General features: G+C 44.5%; 1 pseudogene; it reads left to right on the forward strand.

The window, feature by feature from the left end:
• The first annotated feature begins 267 nt into the window (after window positions 1-267).
• LOC140515357 (microprocessor complex subunit DGCR8 pseudogene) lies at window positions 268-2,724 on the forward strand (annotated as a pseudogene).
• The last annotated feature ends 2,565 nt before the right edge of the window (window positions 2,725-5,289 follow it).

Consider the following 5,289-nt stretch of genomic DNA (forward strand, 5'->3'; position numbering starts at 1 on the left):
AGAAAGAGCGAGGCGGCAGTGTCAACTGGAGTGGAGTGGCTCCCACTTGGGTTGAAAGAAGAAAAGAAACTTAATAACTGAAACTCTGCTCCCCTCCACCTAAGTCTTCAGCTATTTAAGCTGAATGTATTGTGATTTCCAATAATTGAGGCAGTGATTTTAAAAGCTGTCTACATTAATCAAAAGAACAATGCAGTCAGCTTAGCTAAGTCTTCAGTGCCTATTGACTAACTTGATGGATTTTTACACGTTAGGAGAATAGATTGATATAACTTTTAAGTTTTTGTTGTTTTAAAGTGGTCATTTTAAGAGTATTTAAGATATGGAGACATTGGAAAGCATAGTTCCTCTCCAACTAGAGTTGACAAGAGAATTGATTGTGGAGAACCACCTTTATCTCCCACCACTGCCTCCTAGCAAAGAGCCTCCACCAGCTCCCCTGCAAAAGTCCAGTGATGCAGACGTAATGGATGTTGGCTCTGGTGGTGTTGGACAGTCAGATACCTCTGCTGGGGACATGTATGCCCCTTCGGACCCCAGCTTCTCACCAAAGGATCTGCTCCCTACAAGAGCCGCCTCTTCATAGACCCAGATAATTACAACTTAAGCCCAAGAATAGCTCCCCATCCCCGATGTTAGGTTGCTTAAGGATGTCAAGATTAACTGAGCTTTACAGAAAGCTTCAAAAGCAAAGACAGAAAGGTTCTCTATATTGGAGCTGAGCCAAATGATAAGGCCGAGGCAGCTTCTAGTATGAACAATATCAAAGGAGATTTTCATGAGTACCCTTTTGATGGTAGTCATGGGAACATAGTAGGAGTAGTGGGTGAAAGTGTAGACAGGAGGGATGAGGAAAATGAGATTGATCAGGAAAAAAGAGTGGAGTATGCAGTGCTGAATGAGTTAGAAGATTTTACTGACAATATGGAAATAGAGGAAGAAGCAGGAGGGTTCACAGCTAAAGCAATTTTTCAACGAGATAAAGTGGATGAAGACACCCTGAATTTCTCCTATGAGGATGATTTTGACAATGATGTAGATGTGCTCCTAGAAGAGAGTCTTTGTGCCCCCAAAAAGAGGAAAATTGAAGAGAAATATGCAGAGGAGAGTGATTACCTGTCTGATGGAGAAATGACTGTGCAATCAATGACGACCAAAATAAAGACTGTCCTTAAAAGCCATGGCTGTCTGCCTACAGAACCATTACCTGATGGATGGATCATGACATTCTATAACTCTGAAATTCCTGTCTATCTGCATAGAGAATCTAGAGTTGTTATCTGGTCCAGATCATACTTCTTATGAACAGGAAGCATAAGGAAACATGATTCTCCCCTGAGCAGCATTCCTTGTCTACATTATAAGAAAATGAAGGACAATGAGGAAGGAGAACTCAGCAATGACATCACCCTGATTGGGGATGCCTCCCCAATCAAATCCAAGGAGAAGGTTTCCGAGCTGGACAGCCAGACTGAAGAGCCAGACTCCACAGCGGTGGACTCTGGGTCCCTCGATGAGAAAGAACCTCTAGGGGGAGACACAGCCCAAGGAGCCTTGGATATTAAGGCCAAAGTGGAAGTGTGTAAAGATGAATCTGTTGCTCTTGAGGACTTTTGAAACTATCTGGAAAAGCGTTTTGATTTTGAGCAAGTTACTGTGAAAAAGTTCAGGACTTGGGCAGAAAGACTCCAGTTCAACCATGAAATGAAGCCTAAGCAGGCCCATCTGAGAGGTGCATCTTACCAGCCAACCTGAAACTCATTACTTTGTCTGTACATGATACGCCTACAAAGAAAGAATTTGTTATTAATCCCAGTGGGAAGTCAGAAATCTACATACTGCACAAGTACATGCAACGGGGCCTCAAGGTTCACCCTGTTTATACTTTCTTTGAATGTGGGAACCCAAGTGAACCTTTTGGAGCCTCAGTGACTATTGATGGAATGACCTATGGGGCTAGAACTGCAAGCAGCAAAAAGCTTGCAAAGAACAAAGCTGCCCGAGTCACACTGGAAATTCTCATCCCTGACTTTGTTAAGCAGATCTCTGATGAGAAACCTAAAGATAGCAAGGAACTGGAGTATTTCAACCATATCAGTATTGAAGATTCCCGGGTGTATGAATTGACCAGTAAGGCGGGACTTTTGTCACCATATCAGATTCTCCATGAGTGCCTTAAAAGAAACCATGGAATGGGCAACACAACCATCAAGTTTGAAGTGATCCCTGGGAAAAACTGGAAGAATGAATACATGATGATGTGTGGGAAGCAAACTGTGCAAGGCTGGTGTAAAAACAAGAGAGTTGGGAAACAATTAGCCTCTCAGAAAATCCTTCAACTTCTGCACCCACATGTCAAAAATTGGGGCTCTCTATTGCGCATGTATGGCTGGGAGAGCCACAAGATGGTGGAACAGGAAATGTCAGATAAAAGTATGATTGAACTTCAGCAGTATGACAAAAAGAACAAGCCAAATCTACACATTCTGAACAAACTGCAAGAAGAGATGAAAAAGCTGGCTCAGGAGAGGGAGGAAACCTAGAAGAAACCCAAGATGACCATAGTTGAGTCAGCTCAGCCTGGCAGTGAGCCTCTGTGTATGGTCAATGTGTAACCCACAGCCCAGGTGGGGAGCAGTGAGACAAGCAGCCTGTGGCCCCTGGGTACTGTGCACAGCAGGTTGCTCTTCAGAGACATGTCCTTCTGTTTCTGCCCCATCGGGCTCCTGTCATTCACCCCCAACTTGTTACCTCTTAGGAGTCGTGTTTAAATGATTGATCAAAAAAGGAAAAAAAAGGGCTCTTTGTGGGGGGCCACCAAGCAGAGATGCTATCAAACCACCCTTCACTATAGACCTTGTAAAAGTAAGCACTTTGTCCTTGACAGTCATCCGTGGTATCTGCATTGGAGGGGTGTTTCCGGGTTAGATTCAGAGTATGTCCAGTTTGGAGAAGATATATTAGAGATACATGAAGAGATGCAGGCTTCTGTGTATGTGCCTCACATTATTTTTATGGAAGGTTTTGTTGCATTTCAGCTTGTAACAGTATGCACTGGGAGAGACCGTTTAGTACCAGAGAATAAGCAAGGAGCTATGTTCCAAATCGAGGCTAGAGCCCATCAGAGAGCCCACTCTGCTGGAGGCCAGACTTGGGCATGGGATGAGCTCAGGTCTTCAAATCTCAAACCAAAATGACCGAGTAGCAGTGAGTGACAGGTTTGATTCTTCCCCCATCCCCACCCTGACCCTTCTCTGAAAAAAAAAACAAAACCAATTTCAGAAGAGCTGTGATGCAGTAAAACTCTGGCCCTTTGGGCATGAAAGCCACTTTTTGGATCTTGGAGGATAAACATTAATTGACAACAATTATTCTTTTAACTGAACTCCTCTGCCAGTGCATAACAGTTACAAACTGAATCTGTGATTGGCCGATTTTAATAGGTTTACTGCCTTGAGTGCATTTTATTTGTTTTTTTTATCCAAGTCTTAAAACCCTTAAAAAGAGACTTTTTTAAAATACCAAGACTCCCCTTTTTCTCCCTCTTTTCCTTCTGGGTACCCAGCAAAAGTTTTTAGGGAATTGGTTTTTCTGTGTGTGTTGCTGGCTGTAGAGCTGTGCTGTAATGCTTTGATGAGATTTTTGCAACATTCTTGAAAGGCATTCTTGGCCTTGATGTGTGGAGCATGTTAGTGACAATGAATTAAGGCATTGCGGGGTGCTGGCCTGGTTAAGAGGTAACCAGAGGGAGTCCAGTCTGTTTTGACATCCATGCAAAAAGCTGGTTTGAGGCATAAGGGTTTTCTCCTCACTTCCAGAGGCAGTGAGTCTTTGTGGCCTGTCCCCTACGCCTGCCTTCAGGGGTCTATTGGTTGACTTTTTTTCAAACAGTGGAAGTGTTACACCCTCTGTAACACCCAAAACCCTTCAATCATGCTACTTGTCTGAGCAGGAACCTCCTCTTTACTAGAGCCTGAGAGAGAGATAGGAGCAGCCTATCCTCTCCCTCTGGGAAAGGTTGGCATTCTCTTCTTTCCAAACTCCCTGCCCTGCAGGCATGCAGTGCCTGGCTATCACACATGGTCCTTTTTTAAAGGAGAGGCTCTGGAGGTGTGCCTCCATCTCCACTAGTGGACAGGCTGTGGGCTAGGTGAGTCCTGACAGGACTTAGGAGAAAACAAACGTGCTCATTCAGTTAAAATCTCATTATGGTCAGCGTTCTTAAGAACCACGATCTGTTTTTTAGTGTAGAGAAGGAGAAAGGAAGGCTAGATTTCTCTTCTCTAAAATGACTTCTCCTTTTAACAGAGCTTTAATGCAGGAGAGGGCAACAGTCTTTGGGAGAAACTTGGTGATGTATTGAGCTGCCACAGCTCTTGGCAAAGATCTTTGCTATCTTCTGGGAAAGACAGGGCTGACCTTTGCCTTTAGGCAGCAATGTCCACCTCACCATCCTCAGAACCACCCCAGCCCACCTGGGCCAGACACCTCAGTAGATTTGCTTCCCCCCATTTGTTGCCAAGGGCCCAGAGTAGACTCAGACCCTGCCCCAGAGGTCTCACTCACACAGACCTGATGTTGTTACCTCAGGTGCCACCTTGTTGTTTTAGTTGGCATGTTGCTTTATTAATCCCTCAACCCCTAGCTCTGAATCATGTGAAGGTTACCCATGTCCTTAGCAAGTGCAGGCAGAGACTCATGACCCAAAGCTCCACCTATATTTGATGTTGCTGCACACACAACCTTGAACTGTTGGACTCTAGTCTGCAGACTGGAGGTGGCCTTTCATGCTCTGTGTCGACTTGGGGATCAGAGTCTCACCTTTAGACAGGAGTGGGGTCTGCTGGGCTAGCAGCTTGTAGTGAGGTTGCTTGTAGGTCAAGCAGTCATTGAGTGAACATCCACCATCTACATGATAAGCACTTGGCCCGGGGGCATCCATGAAGTGGACATGTGTGCCAGGTGTGCCAGGAACCAACTTTGGACTCGCTGCCTCAAGCAAAACTATAGGGGAAGCTGCCATCCCTGCTTGTCCTTGCTCTTGGTTGGGTGTGTGTCCTGGGGTCGTGGGCTTCTCAAGGTATTGTGTCAATAAAGTGGGACCATCCAAAAAAAAAATTTGACTTTCAAACATAAGAATCAAGAGAAGCATGAAAAGGTAAACAGGAAAGAGAAATCATAAGGGACTTACAAAAGTTGAACTGTTTACAATTTCTACATGGAAAGATAATATTTGTAACTCTTGAAACTTTTCTCAGTATTTGGGTGGTTGGAAGGATTACACACACA

The sequence above is a fragment of the Notamacropus eugenii genome, chromosome X, assembly GCF_028372415.1.
Source record: "Notamacropus eugenii isolate mMacEug1 chromosome X, mMacEug1.pri_v2, whole genome shotgun sequence".
Taxonomy (NCBI): Eukaryota; Metazoa; Chordata; class Mammalia; order Diprotodontia; family Macropodidae; genus Notamacropus; species Notamacropus eugenii.